Below are 22,830 nucleotides of genomic sequence, written 5' to 3'. Positions count from 1 at the left end.
GATTAAACCTTCCTTTCTCTTGACGTAGAGGATGCCCCCTTGTCACAAAGGCCTAGGTGTAAAAAGATCATTAGAAAGATCTCTGTACTGTCTCTTCATATATTTATACATTGTAGCCTTCGTTTTTTTCAAACTGAATAACCCCAAGTTTGATAACTTGTCTTGGTATTGCTGTTCACCCATTCTCTTAATAACCTTGGTTGCTCTTCTGCACCCGCCCTAGTTCAGCTCTGTCCTTCTTAACCACCGGAGACCAAACTTGTACACAGTATCGAAGTGTGGCTGCACTAGGGGCTTGAATAGAGGCAAAATTGTGTTCTTGTCTTGAGCATCTAGGCTGCTTTTAATGTATCCCATTATTTTATTTGCATCGTGTTTAGATCATGTTTATTATCCTCTGCAAATATTGCAATTTTACTCTTTATGCCCACGACATGGTCATTACTAAATATTTTAAGAGGGCCCAATTCTGACCCCTGTGTGAATCCTGTAACCCAATCCGAGTGTGTTTCATTAATAACCATCCTTTGTTTTTTTTTATCTTTGAGCCATTTCATAACCCAAGAACACATTTTTCTCTAGGTGCATTGCTCTTATTTTCTGAACCAACATTTTATGTGGCAGGTGATCAAATACCTTTAAAAACTCCAGATGGAAGACATTCATGGTGTTACCCTGGTCCAGTCTGGAACTTACCTCCTCATTAAAGCTGATCAGATTAGTTGGACAGTACCGATCTCTCATAAACCCATGTTAATGTTGGGCCATGAGGTTATTCTTGGTGAGACCCCCCCCAGGATGGCATCTCTTAGAAAACCTCAGTAGAATTAAACTTAGGGAATCTGATGGGCTGAGATGTATGGGAGACACCAAGTCCTTTGTTAGGCTTCAGGTTGCCACTGCCACCCATCGGCACCTTGTCATCGGGCCACTGCGGTGCCAATGAGCAGCAAGAGGGAGAGATCTCCTTCTGTCAAACTTCTATGGGGATTAAAGTGCTAGGATCGGAGTTAGGTCCAATCCCAAGACATGCAAAAGGAGTTCAGCTGCGTGCTACAGCCCGTCTCTGCAGTGGATGGCATGGGCACAACTCCTGTGTGTTATCCCTGGGATGTTATTGCAGTAAACTTCTTGCAATCTGAATGCACAGTTCCATCCATTTGTGGGATGAGATTAGGCACAACATATTGATAGAGGTCCAACATCCGGCACCCACCACTGATCAGCCATTATTTGCTTCAGCCATGGCTGGATGTAAACAGTTTGAATGAAACAGTTAAGCGCCTGCATGTGTAGTGGCCACTGCTGAGTGCTGCAGAACTCTGTAGTGGAAAGCATTCTGCAGTACTTGGCAGCAGCCGCTACACATTGCAGCTGCGTTTTGCATGCAATGTGTTTCCATCCAGCAGCTTAAGCCGCATCCAGGCTTAACATCTTTTCAAGTAGTTGGTACATATATGTTACAACATCAGGAGTGCTGTCCTTTCTACCTATCAATCTATAAGAATTGCACCTCTAATTTTTATTTTTTATACTCCATATTTTCTTGGCAGCCCCAGAATAAGTCGTAGTCCCCACCGACAGTGGCTGACTACAATCTCCAGTCCCGATGGTGGATCAACATTTATTTCATGTGAATTTCTTCCTAGGAGTTTTCGTCGTCTTATTGCACTGGAGAAAATTGGAACTTTCCTGTCTACAAGACCACAGTTATTTCTGCAGGATGCCCCCCGATGTCACTTTATCATGTCATCGACATAAATAATTGATGGGTAAAATCTTGAGAACGGACAAGGGATCGACTCTCAAGGAATCCTGTACGTTAATATTCATTCTTCTCTTACTGGATGCCGGCGATGATCACCTAATCCAGACGTCTGAGATAATCTCCGGGTGTCGATATGTCTGCTGTTTTGTCCATATTGCTCCCGTCTAGCGAACAGCGCAGCGTTCTGAGAAGTAAATCTCGTTTCTTGCGGTCTCCCGGCTCAGAATAGAACATTGCTTTTTAATCTATCATAGTGTTATCAGCATCTGCCAAGAACTGAGACGCTCCAACATAAGGAATGAATTAGGTTTCCGGACTATTTGTGTTGCTGCAGCTAAATAACTTTCCACCATTAGATTTCAGGAGAACATTGTATTGATCTGGAAAGTGCCGGGGATTGTTCTGCCGCCTCGATATATTCACACAGACATTTACCTGTAACTTTCTCTCTGCCGTTCTTGTCGATGCACTCGGTGTTGGGCTGGAACCTGCACCAACAAAAACTGTAAATGTGGCGAACCTGACGGGACGGCTTGTGGTGTGAATATTGCAGATATTTATTTATTTAGTTGATACAGATTACTGGTAATGCACATTAGGAATGGCAATAAAATTGCAAATTGGGGGGGGGGGTTCACAAACTAAATTGCATTTTTTTTTCTGTTTTAAAGGGGTTTTCAAGGATTTTACTGCTTATACTCAAGATAAGCCTTTAATAGGCAAGTAATAAGGGTCCGCTCCTTGGATCTCCCAAAGATAAGGGAGCTCGGATCTCGCCCCTTCCTGAAACGGCTGTGCCCAAATGTGTGACTTTCTCTAGTACTACTTATAAAGAAAGAGAAAAAAGAAGTATTGAAGAAACGGGATCATTTTTGGGGATTTTTTTTTCTCTAGTACTACAGCTCAGCCCCGTTCACTGGAATAACCCCAGTATTCACATTAATTACCTAAAATTCCACAAAAAATAGTTGGACGAATTCGTTCTCTACTGGGCAACCTTATGAGTTGGTCTTGGGAGATAAAAAAAAAAAAAAAAAAAAACATGCTCTCCTTCTAGGCCGACACTTCCCTTCTGTACTCAACACTGCGTCCTCCATAGGCCTGTGGCATCAACTTGTGACGCTGCAGCTAATCGGCAGGCACTGATCAGCTGTAGCGTTCACATTTCGGCTGAGCGTTGACATGATGCCCCCAGTGTGGGAGACGCAGCGCTGTGTGAGAAGGATCCGCCCCGTCGGAGAGGTGAGTATCAATTTTTTTCCATTTTTTTCCACCTCCCTTTGTTGTCCAGTAGTGGAGGTGTGATTTTATGATCCACTTTCATGCAATATAATTTTTCTTTATTTATTTTACTCACTTACAATACAGACCAAAAGTTTGGACACACCTTCTCATTTAAAGATTTTTCTGTATCTTCATGACTTTGAAAATTGTACATTCACACTGAAGGCATCAAAACTATGAATTAACACATGTGGAATTATATACTTAACAAAAAAGTGTGAAACAACTGAAAATATGTCTTATATTCTAGGTTCTTCAAAGTAGCCACCTTTTGCTTTGATGACTGCTTTGCACACTCTTGGCATTCTCTTGATGAGCTTCAAGAGGTAGTCACCGGAAATGGTTTTCACTTCACAGGTGTGCCCTGTCAGGTTTAATAAGTGGGATTTCTTGCCTTATAAATGGGGTTGGGACCATCAGTTGTGTTGTGCAGAAGTCAGGTGGATACACAGCTGATAGTCCTACTGAATAGACTGTTAGAATTTGTATTATGGCAAGAAAAAAGCAGCTAAGTAAAGAAAAACGAGTGGCCATCATTACTTTAAGAAATGAAGGTCAGACAGTCCGAAAAATTGGGCAAACTTTGAATGTGTCCCCAAGTGCAGTTGCAAAAACCATCAAGCGCTACAAAGAAACTGGCTCACATGAGGACCGCCCCAGGAAAGGAAGACCAAGAGTCACCTCTGCTTCTGAGGATAAGTTTATCCGAGTCACCAGCCTCAGAAATCGCAGGTTAACAGCAGCTCAGATTAGAGACCAGGTCAATGCCACACAGAGTTCTAGCAGCAGACTCATCTCTACAACAACTGTTAAGAGGAGACTTTGTGCAGCAGGCCTTCATGGTAAAATAGCTGCTAGGAAACCACTGCTAAGGACAGGCAACAAGCAGAAGAGACTTGTTTGGGCTAAAGAACACAAGGAATGGACATTAGACCAGTGGAAATCTGTGCTTTGGTCTGATGAGTCCAAATTTGAGATCTTTGGTTCCAACCACCGTGTCTTTGTGCGATGCAGAAAAGGTGAACGGATGGACTCTACATGTCTGGTTCCCACCGTGAAGCATGGAGGAGGAGGTGTGATGGTGTGGGGGTGCTTTACTGGTGACACTGTTGGGGATTTATTCAAAATTGAAGGCATACTAAACCAGCATGGCTACCACAGCATCTTGCAGCGGCATGCTATTCCATCCGGTTTGCGTTTAGTTGGACCATCATTTATTTTTCAACAGGACAATGACCCCAAACCCACCTCCAGGCTGTGTAAGGGCTATTTACCAAGAAGGAGAGTGATGGGGTGCTACGCCAGATGACCTGGCCTCCACAGTCACCAGACCTGAACCCAATCCAGATGGTTTGGGGTGAGCTGGACCGCAGAGTGAAGGCAAAAGGGCCAACAAGTGCTAAGCATCTCTGGGAACTCTTTCAAGATTGTTGGAAGACCATTTCCAGTGACTACCTCTTGAAGCTCATCAAGAGAATGCCAAGAGTGTGGAAAGCAGTCATCAAAGCAAAAGGTGGCTACTTTGAAGAACCTAGAATATAAGACATATTTTCAGTTGTTTCACACTTTCTTGTTAAGTATATAATTCCACATGTGTTAATTCATAGTTTTGATGCCTTCAGTGTGAATGTACAATTTTCAAAGTCATGAAAATACAGAAAAATCTTTAAATGAGAAGGTGTGTCCAAACTTTTGGTCTGTATTGTATATAGCGCCATTAATTCCACAGCGCTTTACAGACATTATCATCACTGTCCCCATTGGGGCTCACAATCTACATTCCCTATCAGTATGTCTTTGGAGTGTGGGAGGAAACCGGAGAACCCGGGGGAATCCCACGCAAACACGGGGAGAACATACAAACTCCTTGCAGATGTTGTCCTTGGTGGGATTTGAACCCAGGGCCCCAGTGCTGCAAAACAACAGTGCTATCCACTGAGCCACCGTGCAGTGCTATCCACTGAGCCACCGTGCAGTGCTATCCACTGAGCCACCATACAGTGCTATCCACTGAGCTACCGTGCTGCCCCGATTTCAATCGTCAATAAAACCTGTTTGTGGACATTGCAGTACCAGCTCCTGCCATAAGGGGCACTGTTGTGCACCACCACCCGCTGAACAGAGCGCATTGTAGTGTAAAGCTGGAGTTATTATGGCGACATTTAGATAGTTGTTGAAATGCTTCCATGCGAGATAAGGATTACTTTTCCTTCATCGTGTCAACCTTTGATGTAGAAGCCGGACAGTAATGAAATATTAACCACATGATATATTGCGCTAGGCCGACTGAGCTGCTCGCCGGGACCACAGACGCCGAGAGATGCTTTTAATACAACAGATCGATCTGCGTCGTTCCCACTGCTATATACCGTCACGTATCTGATATTTTAGATCGCTCATTGCTATCGGGCTTCCCTTTGTATAAGCCATCGCTGGAGAGAACAATGGCTCTGCTTCCCGCATCTTGGCCATAGTGAGCTGTTAGACCGTAGGTTAATGTGCTTTGCCTATCATCACCCGATCCTCGATGTTATGTAACGCGCCCGTGGCTTTGCCAGCTCTCGCTGAGAAGGAATTTTTGCTGTGTCTAGTTGACAAGTTTTTGAGATTTACAACTTTCATGTTCAGCAGCCAAGTTACGAGTTCATTCTCCTATCACGTCTTGTGTGTATCGATAAGAAAAGTTTGCCCCTTCTTAAATAATATTTCTCCAACCAGCGATAAGATGAGATTCAGATTTTATTTCAGTTTCTGCCTTTTTGCTACAATTGCCACTTTTTATGAAATATTATTGCTACACAGCAGATACTGAAAGTGAGTCTGACACCGGATTTTGCAATAAAAACTGCACATATTACTAAATAAATCCTAGCCCTGATGAGGCTGATGTAATTTCTTCTAAAAAAATCCATGTCAGAATGGCTGGCATAATCCTTTATGAAATGTTATTTCAATCTTCACACACCCAACCTGAATGACAGATCCTCAGTGCCCCTCCTCCCTGCTGCAGGTACTGAATCTCTACCCTCCTGCCTTGATTGAGAACACCTCCGTGTACCTCCACCATGCTGGTGAATCTCCATCTTTAGTCTAATTAACAGCACCTCAGTCTCCCTCCTCCCTACTATTGCTCAACCCCTGCCCATCTAGCCTTATTGACCCTCAGTGTTCCTCCTCCCTCCTGTTGCTGAGTTTTAACACTGTTCAGTACAAGCTGCAGCTGACAGTCCAGCTGGGTGGATGGAGATTGAATACACTCGAACTCACAAGCTCTTTAATTCTATAGCTGAACTGACAATATGTTCATTTTAATATCAAGATAATACAGCCATTCTGGTATGGATTTTCATAGTAATTACTCCGGCTTCATCTGGTCCAATATTTGTTTCTATTGTGAAATCTGGTGACAGATCCTCTTTAAAGAGGTTTCCATTGCTTTAGCATTGATGACCTATCCATTGGATAATAGCTGCACAGAGCTGCCGGGTGTCGGACAGATTAGCATTGATGACCTATCCTCTGCACAGGTCACAGAGCATGCCCACATCATTCTCCTCTAGAAGTCATTACTCCCCCCCCCCCCCCCCCGGACTGTTCCTGTAGTCCACGTAGCTGCTGTAACGCACATCTATAAATGCGATTAATAGCCGCTCATCTCATATCCGCCCCCATAATCACCTGCAGAAAATAGAATTAAACTATCTACCATCAAAACTTAAAAAGAAAAATGAGAGTAAAAAAATCTGCAGTAAATTGTTCTCTGGGTGTAATTCCAGTTGCGTGTCGCGCTCTTGGCTTTTGCTCTGTGACGTTCTGCATTTTGCCTTCTACTTGCAGGGTGTTGTTATATTCCGCATGATTATTGTATTGCGCTCAGACTATCACAGCCGCCGTACGGTTCTGTAACGGCTGATATACGGCTTCACCTTTGTGAATGGCCGGGTGTGTGACTGCAGGAGGACGCGGTGCGGAGGCCGTGGCATGGTAAAGTGCTGACCTCACAATGCTCCGAGCACTGCAGTAAAAGTGAAATACGGCGCTGTACAGTAATCCGTTCTCCAAACTAGCCCTGGATGTCGTAGACGAGGGCGTCTTCTAACTTCATGTGTAAAACCGGCCACGGAGAGAAGCCCAGGTTTGCAATTTAATATGATCCCATTGTTAAGCGCTGTCTGGAATAGATAGTTCTAAATTGACGACATTTGTTGCCGTAGGGATCTACGATGTTTTTGTTTTGTGGTCATCAGAACTGTGACAGATACTGTATACAGTGCAGAGGGGTATGGCGACACTATATAATAGGAGACCCAAGCAGTTGATGTTAAAGGGATGTCATATCTTTTTGCGTCTGTTGCTCCTATACAGACATATAGTGGCTCGCAAAAATCCCCCCCCCCCCCTCCCCATCATTGGCATTTTCGTGTTTTGCTACCTCACAACCTGGAATTTCATTGTTATTTATTAAAGGCTTTGCGTCAGTTCATTTAAAGAACATTCATACAAAATGTATTAGGACAAAATGACTAAAAACTTCAGTGTGCATAACTATTCGTCCCCCTAAAGTCAGTACTTTGTAGAGCCTCTTTTTACGGTAATTACAGCTACAAGTCGCTTGGGATAAGTCTCTCAGTTTTCCACATCTTGCTACTGGGATTTTTGCCCATTACTCAAGGCAAAACTGCTCCAGCTTTTTCAAGTTAGCTGGTGAACAGCAATCTTCAAGTCTGACCACAGATTCTTAATTGGATTAAGGTCTGGGCTGTGACTCGGCCACTCCAGAACATTTACACGCTTCCCTTTAAACCACTCGAGTGTTGATTTTCCAGTATGCTTAGGGTCATTGTCTTGTTGGAAGGTGAACCTCCATCCCAGACTCAAATCACTGACAGACTGAAACAGATTTTGCTCAAGAATATCCCTTTATTTTGCACTATCCATCTTCCCCTCGATTAGGACCATTTTCCTTGTCCCTGCTGCCGAAAACATCCCCACAGCATGATGCTGCCACCAGCACGTTTTCACTCTGTGAATGGTGTTCTTGGGGTGATGAGCTGTGTTGGTTTGGCTCCAGACATAGCATTTACTTTAGTGGCCAAAAAGTTCAATTTTCGTCTCATCTGACCACAGCACCTTCCTCCTTACATTTGGAGAGTCTCCCACATGTCTTTTGGCAAACTCAAAATGAGTCTTACAGTTTTTGTGTGTAAGTAAAGGCTTAATTTCTGCCCACTCTTCCATAAAGGCCACCTCTATGAAGTGTAGTATTATTATTATTATTTCTTATTATAGCACCATTTATTCCATGGTGCTGTACATGTGAAAAAGGGGTATAATACAAGAACAATTACAATAATCTTGAACACAATGTGACAGCGACTGGTACAGGAGGAGCGAGGACCCTGCCCGCGAGGGCTCACAATCTACAAGTGTATGGTTTATTGTGGTCTTATGGACAGAGTCTCTGCTTGGAAACTCCTGATAACTCCTTCAGGGTTGCCTTTGGTCTCTGTGCTGCCTCTCTGATTAATGCCCTCCTTGCCCGGGCTGAGAGTTTTGGTGGGCGCCCTCTCTTGGCAGGTTTGTTGTGTTACCATGCTCTTTCCTTTGGTGAAAATGGATTTGATGGAGCTCCAGGGATCATCAGAGATTGGGATATTTTTTTATAACCCAACCCTGACTTGTACTTCTCAACAACTTTGTCCCTAACTTGTTTGGAGATCTCCTTGGTCTTCATGGTGTTGTTTTGGAGATCTCCTTTGTCTTCATGGTGTTGTTTTGGAGATCTCCTTGGTCTTCATGCTGTTGTTTTGGAGATCTCTTTGGTATTCATGCTGTTGTTTTGGAGATCTCCTTGGTCTTCATGGTGTTGTTTTGGAGATCTCCTTGGTCTTCATGCTGTTGTTTTGGAGATCTCCTTGGTCTTCATGCTGTTGTTTTGGAGATCTCTTTGGTATTCATGCTGTTGTTTTGGAGATCTCCTTGGTCTTCATGCTGTTGTTTTGGAGATCTCCTTGGTCTTCATGGTGTTGTTTTGGAGATCTCCTTGGTCTTCATGCTGTTGTTTTGAAGATCTCCTTGGTCTTCATGCTGTTGTTTTGGAGATCTCCTTGGTCTTCATGCTGTTGTTTTGGAGATCTCCTTGGTCTTCATGCTGTTGTTTTGGAGATCTCCTTGGCCTTCATGCTGTTGTTTTGGAGATCTCCTTGGCCTTCATGCTGTTGTTTTGGAGATCTCCTTGGTCTTCATGCTGTTGTTTTGGAGATCTCCTTGGTCTTCATGCTGTTGTTTTGGAGATCTCCTTGGTCTTCATGCTGTTGTTTGGTTAGTGGTGCCTCTTGTTAATGGTGTTGCAGCCTCTGTGGCCTTTCAGAAAAGGTGTGTACAGTATATACTGACAGACCATGTGACACTTAGATTGCACATAGGGGGATGTCCTGTCACTAAGCATGGGACTTATGAAGGTAATTGCTTGCACCAGAAATTTTTAGGGGCTTTATAGCAAAAGGGATGCATGCATATGTGCATGCCAATTTTTAGTTCTTTGATCCTATAAGTTTAATTTATGCCTACACTTTTCCCACTTAGACTATTTAGTGCTGATGCATCACACACAAATCGGATTACAAAAATATTTAAACACCCGTTATGATGTAACACAATAGGCAAAAAGCCAAGGGGGTGAATACTTTCGCAAGCCACGTTGTGTCTCCAAGGTAACAGAACCCTGTGTAGTCTGATCCTGCATATATACTCACTTTCATTTTTCCCTCAATTTGACATATTAGTGGAAGCAGAGGACCGATGAAAACAGGCATGACTGCGGGGTCAGACTACACAGAGATTGTTGTCTGTTACCATGGAGATGCCTAAATTTACATTGGAGCTTTTATATACAAAACAAATCCTCACTCAATGCTTTGTCCATGGTACTGCTGGAAATAATCGGCAGTATAATTGGCTGTTGGTTTTCTCCGGCCGTTCCTTGGACAATTAATTGTGCGGAGGTTTGTGCTCGACCTCGTCTCCATTCGGACATGATCTTACAGAACTGGTAGTCACAACGGTCATACCCTCAGCATTTAGTATTGTGTTCCATTTCCCTTGGAAGCCCCTTTTAAGATGGTAATATATTGAATCAGTCCAGGTTTTCCTACTTAAAGGGATCGTTTACACATTGCATTTTGCTGCTTTATTTTTCTCTTCCGAGGAAAAAACGTACCTTTTCTGTATCAGTAACGTGCATGGCGTTTCCGAAATCTCATGCACTCGCTGCTTATGTTTTCCTTGCAGACTTGAAGAAGTTTCAGTTCTGCAGCACGTCAGTTCTTTCAGCGTCTTTGCAACGTTTTTCACTCATTTAAATGAATGGGAAAAATTGCAAAAAAGTGCGTTAATTTTACGCAACTTTTTTCTTTGCTAAGAGCTATTTAATTGGTGCCAAAATGCCAGATGCAAATACTTAAAGGGGTTATCCAACACGATATTTTTATTTTATTGTGGACCTAAGAACTGACAGGCTGGTTGTTTTCTAACTACCTGCCTGTTGTGCACAGCACAGATCTCTGCAGCACAGAGCGGATTCCTTTGACGTCACGTCGACAGAGCACTAGTTTCTCTTCCGCTCTGCTCTGTTGATGGGGTGTGACTGCCGACGTCATTCTGATTAACAGCCAGCTCCCCACTGCCTAACTGCGGGAATCCAGCTGTCAATCAGCATGATGTTGGCAGTCGCGCCCTGTTGACGGAGCACCAGCCTCTCTTCCGCTCTGCTCTGTTGACTGGGTGTGACTGCTGACGTCATTCTGATTGACAGCCGGTTCCCCACTGCCTTACTGTGGGAATCCAGCTGTCAATTAGCATGATGTTGGCAGTCGCGCCCTGTCGACAGAGCAGCCTAGAAGAAGAAGAGCTGCCATGTTGCCGTGGAGCAGTCAGTGACCGCTCTGAGCCGACGCCGGGCACCTGCCACAACCTGCCGGTTTGTTTTTTGGCTCATTGTAAAAATAATAATTTAGTCCCGGATAAACCCTTTAACCTGTGCACACACCCAAAAAATAAACAGGTAGACATCAATGACCTCCCGGTATCTCTGGAACGTCTTATCTTTAGGGGAAACCAAAGGATTTATTTCTTTGGTGGCGACCGTTTGACCGCCCCCATAGCCGCGTCCCAGGTGATCAGGGATGGTCAGATGTGTAAATTGAGAAGGAAAAGCTAAAATGTCTACGAGAAGTTATTATATGCTCACTGGTCGCTCGTACATTTTGATCCTCCATGTGTTAATGAGCTACTGTATCAAAATAAAATATAAAGTCCAAAAAAGAAAACCATGAACAAAAAATATTTGTTTTGCAGCTGCGGCACGTTCCAAGCCTCCTCCGCTCTCACTTGCTGGAGTACATCCTGTCCTCTTGGCTGGATGGAGAAGTCTAAAGTTTTCAGAACATTTCACAGCTTTTAAATATCCATACTGGGTTATGGAGCATGTGTGTTTGATCAAATCTCAATTACGGCTCTATACCGCGCTCGGAAAACTTATCTTAACTTTATGAAAGATGACGAAACGCGTTGGCCCTAATTGGTTCAGTATGGCCGGAGCATCGGCCGAGCTCGATGTGATAAATAGCTTCCTGTGTTAAAGGTTTTTAAAGAGTTTATGAGTATCTTGGCTTTACCTCTCGATATGAAGGATAAATATTGGTCCCTGGGAACACTTACATCATTGTCCCTCGTACTTATTCACAGCCCTGGATTTAGAATACTGTAATCATCTTACGAGGGTTTACAATAATGATCGCTGGCGCAGTTTATCATCACGGTGGATATCCATTAACGTCCGGCACGATGGCCCGGTTCATTGTTGGTCTGAGATGAGTAATGGACTTTCGAAGAATAGATTTTTCAATCCCACCCTCCTCTTCTTGAGATTGAGTTATTAAAAGAAGTGTATCTTTTATTTTCCATTTGTATGAGGTGCCGTGATGGAAAGCATTGCTAGACCTACATCTGGAAATGACATGGACTTGGAATGGGGCTGTCGTAAAGCGTTCATCCCCCAATATCAGAACATGAACATCCAGAACCTGTGCACCTCCCATCACCCTGCAGGCCTTGCATCGAGAGGCTGGACATTGGAAAATGTTTTTTTGTAGCAAAAAAACCAAACACATTTTTTAAAATTGATTTATTTCAGGCTTCGCTGTCCTTTCACGGAAAGATGTAGAAAAACCTTTTGTTGCCTTTTATCCCCTCCCATATATGCCACCAATACGTCTAATGTCAAGGAACTATCCTGATTTTTTTTTTTTGCTTTGTAGCTTGCATCCAACTGCTCATCAGCATTCTTCCAGCACTATAAGTGCTGGAACTTCACTTACCTCACTTCCTAGTATGCATTGCTTCTGGCATTTTCCAATGATTTGCTTCTCCTGGCTGAAAGCATGTCTTTCTGTTATGTTTGTATGTTGTTTTATAGACCTCCGGTAGAAAGGCAGATGACCAGCCTCTATATCTGCTGGAGAGGCGACAGGGCCGGCCTTTACCTCCGGCAGGGGAGGCGACAAGGCCGGCCTCTACCTCCGGCAGGGGAGGCGACAGGGCCGGCCTCTACCTCCGGCAGGGGAGGCGACAGGGCCGGCCTCTACCTCCGGCAGGGGAGGCGACAGGGCCGACCTCTACCTCCGGCAGGGGAGGCGACAGGGCCGGCCTCTACCTCCGGCAGGGGAGGCGACAAGGCCGGCCTCTACCTCCGGCAGGGGAGGCGACAGGGCCGGCCTCTACCTCCGGCAGGGGAGGCGACAGGGCCGGCCTCTACCTCCGGCAGGGGAGGCGACAGGGCCGGCCTCTACCTCCGGCAGGGGAGGCGACAGGGCCGGCCTCTACCTCCGGCAGGGGAGGCGACAGGGCCGGCCTCTACCTCCGGCAGGGGAGGCGACAGGGCCGGCCTCTACCTCCGGCAGGGGAGGCGACAGGGCCGGCCTCTACCTCCGGCAGGGGAGGCGACAGGGCCGGCCTCTACCTCCGGCAGGGGAGGCGACAGGGCCGGCCTCTACCTCCGGCAGGGGAGGCGACAGGGCCGGCCTCTACCTCCGGCAGGGGAGGCGACAGGGCCGGCCTCTACCTCCGGCAGGGGAGGCGACAGGGCCGGCTTCTACCTCCGGCAGGGGAGGCGACAGGACCGGCCTCTACCTTCTTTTTTTTTTTCTCTCACACATACAGTAAAGATTTTTTTTCTTTCTGATACTCAACTGTTGAAACCATAACAAAAAAATATTCACTGTCATACTTTTTTTTTTCTCTGATTTCAGGAAATGTGTCTGTTTTTCCCATTTTTTTAATGACCACAAAGGACCACTAAACTACATTTAAAAAATTTGTTCCCCTTTCTGTAATAATTATAATTTTTCTGTATTGCACATATATATATTTTAGTTTAGCGGGGCATATCTAGTAACAGCGATTTGGATTGACACTGCCATTTTTATTTATTCATTTATTTATTTTTCATTTATTTTACACATTCTGCCCCTCCCTCCCCCCACATAAGGTCATAAAAGTCCTTTGGGGACATTTCAACATTTAAATATTTTAATTTTCATCTTATTTCCCCTGTAACTGGGTTTGGTATATTAGCCCCAGTTACAGGGGAAATGCAGCATCCTGACTACATAGTAGAGCTGTCTGTCGCTTATGACCCCTGAGGAGGATGAGGAGGAAGCGCTGTCAGTGCTTCCTATTACTTAATACCCAGTTCTGTGTATACAGCGATAGAGAAAGACACAGACGCTGCCTTCTCTATGGATACTCCGCCTGTCTCTGGCAGCCGATTCCCACTCTGCTGCACAGTTGCATGTACCTTACCTTTGCTACTATGCAGTGATGTTTTAGAACGTCACTGCAGAGTAGGAGGTGGACGGCCTGTCTATGGCTGGTCTGGAAGTGGTTAAACATGTCTAAATTCCTTTGAAAGTTAGTAAATGTGTTACTCAATATTAAAGGGGTTGTCCACCTTTGAGGACAATTTTAAAATTCTTAAATACATTTATCTGGGGCTAAAACTAATTGTTGCAATTGTGTTTTATTACATTTTTTGCACCGTTATCCTACTATAGCCTCTGTGTTGTACTGCATATTACTAACTGCAGAACGAGTTAACTAAGAATCTATCAGGAAGTTTAGAACGCTATTATCTGCCTTTTTTTGCTCCGCTCCTTTCAGCTGATTTATAACCACAGACTACATCAGAGTTGAATGTGCAGGGAAACAAAAAGCCTGTATAACAAACAGTGCAACATTTTTAATCAAAACCCAATTGCAATAATGATTTTTAGCCCCAAATACATGCATTTAGGTAAAAAAAAAAAATAGTCCCCAAAGGTGGACAAATCCTTTAATATATGTTTTTAATGCTGAAGTTGGTTTACCGACACCAGCTCCTTAGTTCTGATACTAACAGTGATTTACAAGGCCGTTCATCGCCTGTCCTCCCCATAAATCTCCCCCGATCTCCTACTACCTCCTCACACATAATTTCCAGCCCAGAACCCGTCCTCTCTATCCGTCTCTGACCTAATCTCCTATCTCCCATGCATAAAACGTCTTTTCTCTGCTCTCCTCTTGGCTGCTTCTTTAGCATCCTTCTCTGTGATTTCTCCCATGCTTCCACCATATTCTACACCAATCGGTCTGGTGTTTCTTCACCTTCAAAATCTTCAAATTTAACCTGAAAATCCACCTCTCCAGAAAGTCTACAACCTGCTGTAATACTGCTGCAACTAGACTGCCATAGGAGCGGTACCTACACTCACGTAGTGTCTACTTCCCCCTTCCAAAAATACATTTAGATTTATGTACATTTTAAATTAGGCAGTGGAGTAAGTTCTATGGTGGCAGACATTGTGACTGGTGGGGGACATATGGTGGGAAGTTCGCCTTACAGCATTTGCTTGAACCACCTCGTTTAGCAGGAGCTCGTTAACATATTTACAGTTTAAATTGATCAATAATATCAGGATAAATATGAAAATGGCTCCTCCTAGTGGTGGCTGTATGAATCTGCATACTATGGGCTCCCTCTAGTGGTGGCTGTATAAATCTGCATACAATGGGCTCCCCCTTGTGGTGGCTGTATAAATCTGCATACAATGGGCTCCCCCTTGTGGTGGCTGTATAAATCTGCATACATTGGGCTCCCCCTAGTGGTGGCTGTACAAATCTGCATACAATGGGCTCCCCCTAGTGGTGGCTGTACAAATCTGCATACAATGGGCTCCCCCTTGTGGTGGCTGTATAAATCTGCATACAATGGGCTCCCCCTCGTGGTGGCTGTATAAATCTGCATACAGTGGGCTCCCCCTAGTGGTGGCTGTATAAATCTGCATACAGTAGGCTCCCCCTAGTGGTGGCTGTATAAATCTGCATACAATGGGCTCCCCCTAGTGGTGGCTGTATAAATCTGCATACAGTGGGCTCCCCCTAGTGGTGGCTGTATAAATCTGGATACAATGGACTCCCCCTAGTGGTGGCTGTATAAATCTGCATACAATGGGCTCCCCCTAGTGGTGGCTTATACATCTTTATGCTGTGATCTCACTTGTAGTGTTAGCTGTATACATTTGTATGCAGTAAGCTCTCTCTAGCCGTGGCCATATTTATTTGTTTTACTCGCTTTTATAGCGCCATTAATTCCTCAGTGCTTTCCAGACGTAATCAGCACTGCCCCCATTGGAGCTCACAATCAACATTCCATATTAGTAATACATAAAGGTACATCATTAACTTTAAGGCTGGGGTCACATGACAATATAAAAAATCATTCAGAGTTGCATCCAGAAAAGTGGGACGATTTTTTTTTTCTCACTTGTCATCCGTGCAGCTATTAATCATTTACAGTTTCCAATCTGATAGAATTGCAATGTATCTGTAAAAAACGGATGCTGTACTGTGACTCTGTATGGCATCTGATCTTTTTTTTTTTTTTCTTGCGCGCTGCAAAACTGCACTACTAACCAATGAGCCATTCTGCTGCCCAGCTATATAAATCTATTTTGAGTAGTCTCGTCCTAGTAGTGGTTGTATATAGATGTAGGGAGCTCCCTCTATTGATGGCTGTATAGATCTGTAAGCAGTGATCTCCCCCTAGTGGTGGCTGTATAAATCTATAAGTTGTATTGTGAACTCCCCTAGTGCAGAGGTCCCCAACCGCCGGTCCGCGGACCAGGACCGGGCCGTTGGGGTTTTTCAGCCGGTCCGTGGGGAGAGGGGGCCCCTCCAGCCTCCAGCAGGGCCGCCATCAGGGCATGACTGCCCTGACTCCAGTATGGGGCCCGGCCAGTAGGAGCCCCCTCGGAGCCCCCCTCTTGTGCGTCTCTCTCCTCATGGGGCCCCCGGCCGCATGCTAAGCGCCGGGTCCGGAACATCTTAGCGCTGCGCTGCTGCGGCAGCACCTTCATGATTCCCCTGACTTCCGGTCATGTGACGGCGCCGTCACATGGCCGGAAGTCAGGAGAACCTGGTGTCAGCGATTTGGACGAGCGCCAGGATTCTGCAGGGATCGCATGGGGGTAAGTATAACAAGTTTTATTTTTTTTTAAATACAATTAACTAGGAGTGGGGGGAATGGGAGATGCACATGGGGGGAGGGGAGAGATGAGAGATGCACATGGGGGAGGGGAGAGATGAGAGATCCACATGGGGGGGAGGGGAGAGATGAGAGATGCACATGGGGGAGGGGAGAGATGAGAGATGCACATGGGGGAGGGGAGAGATGAGAGATCCACATGGGGGGGAGGGGAGAGATGAGAGATCCACATGGGGAGGGAGGGGAGAGATGAGAGATGCACATGGGGGGAGGGGAGAGATGAGAGATGCACATGGGGGGGAGGGGAGAGATGAGAGATGCACATGGGGGGAGGGGAGAGATGAGAGATGCACATGGGGGGGAGGGGAGAGATGAGAGATGCACATGGGAGGGAAGGGGGGGATGAGAGATGCACGGAGGGGGATGAGAGATGCACGGGGGTGAGCTGCACATGGGGGGGTGAGAGATGCACATGGGGGGGTTATGTTTACATAACTTTGTTGCTTTATGAAGGGTGGGGGGGGGCCCCCAAAAATTTCTTGCACAGGGGCCCACTACAGTCTGTGTCCGCCCCTGGGATGAAGTAAATGGAGCTGAACAGCAGCTGTCAGGACAGCTGCCCTGTCCTGCTGCAGGGCGTGATGGGGCCTCAGTGATGCGGCTCCTGGCACAGCACATTATGTGGGGCTCCTGGCGGGGACCTGGTCTACACTATATGATAAGTATGCACTAAACTCCAAATCCCTCCATTGCCCCGCCCACCCCACCCCCTCCTTGCTGGGCCATGGAAAAATGATCTTGCTTCAAGCCGTTCCCTGGTGCAAAAAAGGTTGGGGACCACTGCCCTAGTGGTAACTGTATAAATCTGTATGTAGTGAGCTCCCTCTAGTGGTGCCTGTATACATCTGTATGCATTTGCCCCTCCCTAGTGGTGATTGTATACATTTGTATGCAGTGGACTCCCCCTAATGGTAGATGTATACTTCTGTATGAAGTAGGCTCAGCCTAGTTGTGGCTATATGCCTTGGACTCCCCCTTAGTAATGGTTGTATTCATCTGTATGCAGTGGACTTCGCCTAGTGGTGGCTGTATACATCTGGATGCAGTTTCCTCCCCCTAGTGGTGGCTGTGTACATCTGTATGCAGTGAGCTCCCTTTAGTGGTGCCTGTATACATCTGGATACAGTAGGCTCCCCCTAGTGGTTTCTGCAGGTATCCAGAAATAATTAAATGTGTGAAGAGAAGCAGGGACTATGGAGCTCCGCCCTAGTGGTGTCTGTATACATCTAGATGCAGTGGGCTCCCCCTAGTGGTGGCTGTATAAATCTGGATGCAGTGAGCTCCCCTAGCGGTGGCTGTATAAATCTAGATGCAGTGGGCTCCCCCTAGTGGTGGCTGTATAAATCTGGATGCAGTGAGCTCCCCTAGTGGTGGCTGTATAAATCTATATGTAGTGAGCTCCCCTAGTGGTGGCTATATAAATCGAGATGCAGTGGACTCCCCCTAGTGGTGGCTGTATAAATCTGGATGCAGTGAGCTCCCTCTAGTGGTGAATGTATAAATCTGGATGCAGTGAGCTCCCTCTAGTGGTGTCTGTATAAATCTGGATGCAGTGAGCTCCCTCTAGTGGTGAATGTATAAATCTGGATGCAGTGAGCTCCCTCTAGTGGTGGCTGTATAAATCTGGATGCAGTGAGCTCCCTCTAGTGGTGAATGTATAAATCTGGATGCAGTGAGCTCCCCTAGTGGTGTCTGTATAAATCTAGATGCAGTGGGCTCCCCCTAGTGGTGGCTGTATAAATCTAGATGCAGTGGGCTCCCCCTAGTGGTGGCTGTATAAATCTGGATGCAGTGAGCTCCCCTAGTGGTGGCTGTATAAATCTGGATGCAGTGAGCTCCACTAGTGGTGGCTGTATAAATCTGGATGCAGTGAGCTCCTCCCCCTAGTGGTGGCTGTATAAATCTGGATGCTGTGAGCTCCCTCTAGTGGCGAATGTATAAATCTGGATGCAGTGAGCTCCCCTAGTGGTGTCTGTATAAATCTAGATGCAGTGGGCTCCCCCTAGTGGTGGCTGTATAAATCTGGATGCAGTGAGCTCCCCTAGTGGTGGCTGTATAAATCTGGATTCAGTGAGCTCCCCCTAGTGGTGGCTGTATAAATCTGGATGTAGTGAGCTCCCCTAGTGGTGGCTGTATAAATCTGGATGCAGTGAGCTCCCCCTAGTGGTGGCTGTATAAATCTGGATGCAGTGAGCTCCCCCTAGTGGTGGCTGTATAAATCTGGATGCAGTGAGCTCCCTCTAGTGGTGAATGTATAAATCTGGATGCAGTGAGCTCCTCTAGTGGTGTCTGTATAAATCTAGATGCAGTGGGCTCCCCCTAGTGGTGGCTGTATAAATCTGGATGCAGTGAGCTCCCCTAGTGGTGGCTGTATAAATCTGGATGCAGTGAGCTCCACTAGTGGTGGCTGTATAAATCTGGATGCAGTGGGCTCCACTAGTGGTGGCTGTATAAATCTAGATGCAGTGGGCTCCCCCTAGTGGTGGCTGTATAAATCTGGATGCAGTGAGCTCCCCTAGTGGTGGCTGTATAAATCTGGATGCAGTGAGCTCCACTAGTGGTGGCTGTATAAATCTGGATGCAGTGAGCTCCCCTAGTGGTGGCTGTATAAATCTGGATGCAGTGGACTCCCCCTAGTGGTGGCTGTATAAATCTGGATGCAGTGAGCTCCACTAGTGGTGGCTGTATAAATCTGGATGCAGTGGACTCCCCCTAGTGGTGGCTGTATAAATCTGGATGCAGTGAGCTCCTCCCCCTAGTGGTGGCTGTATAAATCTGGATGCTGTGAGCTCCCTCTAGTGGTGAATGTATAAATCTAGATGCAGTGGGCTCCCCCTAGTGGTGGCTGTATAAATCTGGATGCAGTGAGCTCCCCCTAGTGGTGGCTGTATAAATCTGGATGCAGTGAGCTCCCCCTAGTGGTGGCTGTATAAATCTGGATGCAGTGAGCTCCACTAGTGGTGGCTGTATAAATCTGGATGCAGTGAGCTCCTCCCCCTAGTGGTGGCTGTATAAATCTGGATGCTGTGAGCTCCCTCTAGTGGTGAATGTATAAATCTGGATGCAGTGAGCTCCCCTAGTGGTGTCTGTATAAATCTTGATGCAGTGGGCTCCCCCTAGTGGTGGCTGTATAAATCTGGATGCAGTGAGCTCCCCTAGTGGTGGCTGTATAAATCTGGATGCAGTGAGCTCCCCCTAGTGGTAGCTGTATAAATCTGGATGTAGTGAGCTCCCCTAGTGGTGGCTGTATAAATCTGGATGCAGTGAGCTCCCCCTAGTGGTGGCTGTATAAATCTGGATGCAGTGAGCTCCCCCTAGTGGTGGCTGTATAAATCTGGATGCAGTGAGCTCCCCCTAGTGGTGGCTGTATAAATCTGGATGCAATGGGCTCCCCTTAGTGGTGTCTGTATACATCTGGATGCAATGGGCTCCCCCTAGTGGTTTCTGTATACATCTGGATGCAGTGGGCTCCCCCTAGTGGTGTCTGTATACATCTGGATGCAGTGGGCTCCCCCTAGTGGTGTCTGTATACATCTGGATGCAGTGGGCTCCCCCTAGTGGTGTCTGTATACATCTGGATGCAGTGGGCTCCCCTTAGTGGTGGCTGCAGGTATCCAGAATAAATTAAATGTGTGGAGAGACGAAGGGGACTATGGAACTTTATCTGTGTGAACCAGAGCTCTTATATAGGGATATTACTTTGGTTCTTCTATTGTTCGTAGACTTGGTTGTTAGTTAATTAGACTTAGCTAATTCTGAGAAACCTTCCATAGTGTTACAGTTATCAGTAAGCAACTTTCTCCTCTGTATCCAGACACCGTTCATATATTAAAAAAAAAAAGAAATGAATTTTCCACGCAGAAAGTTCTGAAAAGTGCTTTTCATTGCAGATACCTTTACCTTATAAAGCAAATAGAATGTGACTCCAGGCACTTACGCTTAAGCTCTTTTTTGGCAAATCAGCTTTTTTGTATCGAATCTCGCTTGATTGAATAGCACTGGAACTGCCACAGCAAATGCTATTATCTAAGTACAGTAATTAAGAAAATAGTCCTTGTCACTCCAAGTGTATAGGCTACGTCTATTGTAATAAAGTTAAATGATAAAGGAATTTTTAAATAAAGGGCACCAGCTGATGTGTGGTGACTTCTGACACTGCATAAAAAGCTCCTGGAGTAATTATTCCGTCTAGAGCCACCGATCTCTGCGCATTTCAATAAAAAGTCAAGGAAAGTAAGTGATACAGTGTAAAAGTGCAGCTCACGGAACGAGGATCCGGATCTCTGTAATAAGATCGCATTAAAAATGAACCTTACAAACTCCTTTCTGAATGCCAATTTTTTTTCTATATATTATATATACTGGGGTTTTTTTTGGTGGGTTTTTTTTTTTTTGTCCGGCTCAAGTCCATTGATTTTTAAATACAATTTTAAAATTGGCCATTAATTATTAAACTCTCCTCCAAGCTTGATACAGTCTCCGTTGTGGTCTATTAAATTTTCACGCACCGTCCTTGCGTTGCTTCTTTGCCAGTATTGAAAGCAAGGATATATTTAATTAATAAATGCGTTTTTTTTAAACTCTGACAAGAACCCGATTGGCCTTTTGAAAGTTCTGAATTTTAGAAGGTCAACTTTCCGTAAAAAAAAAAAGTCAAGGAGCAAAAATGTTAACTTTATTCTGTTGTTTTTGAAGTTTTTGTATTAGGTTGCAATGTTTGGAGTTGTGTGATTGATGATGCTGTAGGATTTTCTGCCATAGGTCTATTATTTGGTAGTTTATTCTGCATTGGGCGCTGTCGAGGTAACTGGCGTAAGCTCATATTGATAGGATTTTAATATTATTGGCTGTAAGAGGTGGTCGAGGGCTCCACTTTGAAGAAAAACAGATGAAGTACTTGGTAAAACAAATTACTTTTTCATATAAAAATGGCACCTTACATTTGGTGGTTCCAGTTTACGATGAAAAGCACAATAAGCTCGGTAGTTAAAATAGTCTGTGGTGGCACAAAAATGTCTAAAGGTTTCTGGCGATAAAGAATGTTTTCCCATTTTTAGAAATAAACGAATAATTCACAGATTTCCCAGGAATTGTGGCTGTCATTTCAACATACTTTAATTCAAAAGTACAAGCAACTGTAAGAAACTTTCTAATATATCTTATTAGCAAAATAGCAGCTCGTCCACTCACCAGCTCAGAGACAACTGAAAATTAAAAATACAACCTGCAGAGGAGAAAATTGGAGAAAAATGTAGGATACATCCAGTGCTCCCTATTGAAAAGTAAGATTTTAATCAATATCTCACTGAACACGAGAACAATTTCCAACATTTTGGCAAGACTGGGTTACATTATTTTCTTTCTCAGGTCTTGTGACATTTCTCTACCATGTGGTGCCATTGCAGATAGCATGAAATGGGAACCCCATTTATAGTCACCTGTCTGCCGGACACCTGTTTAATGAATAATTACACTTACTGGTGGTTGAATTCTTGTTAATTAGAATTTTTGTAGTCTAAACTTTAGCTTTGCTCCTAAGACTTTTATTGGGGTGCACTCATTTTTGCAACATGGGCATGAATGAATTTGTTAACACACTCAAATTAATTTTACCAAGTAACAAATCTTGATTGCAATCAGTGGCCCACATTTATGGGAGCATTTTGTAGTATGATATTTCATAGAAAATATTGATTCTAAAAGTAAACTAATGTTTTTTTGGACCATTTGTTGGGGTGTACTCATTTATGCTTAGCACTGTATAATGGTCAGAAATAGTTTGATAGCTTATTTTGAAAAAGTCATGAAGTGACAGTTACACGTTTAACCCCTTCACAACATATGACGTATATATACGGCGCTTGTCGTGACTCCCATTTTAATGCGGACTCCAGCGCTGAGCCCGCATCTTTTCGGGCACATGTGCCCCTAACAGCCGCAGATGGAATAGTGATCCACCCGCATGTCAAATGCCGCTGTTAATCTCCAACTGCAGCATTTAACAAGGCCACACCGTAAGAGCGTCACTAATCCCGCCCATCTGCGCGCCCCTCACATGATCCTGGGGTGCCGATGGCTTGGCATGACACCCCGAGGTCTGTGGGAGACCCTGTGGTTGCCATTACTGATCTGCTTTGAG

At 45.1% G+C, this 22,830-nt stretch overlaps 1 protein-coding gene across 6 annotated transcripts in view; it reads left to right on the top strand.

The window, feature by feature from the left end:
- TM2D1 (TM2 domain containing 1) overlaps nt 1-22,830 on the top strand; it is a 217,128-nt gene that overhangs the window by 14,937 nt on the left and 179,361 nt on the right. The window contains exon 7 of one of the 6 annotated variants that reach the window (XM_073643774.1): nt 1,650-3,143. The exons of 4 other annotated variants lie outside the window; for them this stretch is intronic. The gene's annotated coding sequence lies outside the window, so the exon portion shown is untranslated. Of the gene's footprint in view, nt 1-1,553; nt 3,144-22,830 lie in introns of those variants that run through there. One more of the 6 variants, XM_073643773.1, reaches the window with a different exon arrangement.

This window comes from Phyllobates terribilis, unplaced genomic scaffold (assembly GCF_046119375.1).
Source record: "Phyllobates terribilis strain yellow unplaced genomic scaffold, ASM4611937v1 Scaffold_8__6_contigs__length_399053987, whole genome shotgun sequence".
Lineage (NCBI taxonomy): Eukaryota > Metazoa > Chordata > Amphibia > Anura > Dendrobatidae > Phyllobates > Phyllobates terribilis.
This window is presented reverse-complemented; position numbering and strand designations above follow the sequence as displayed.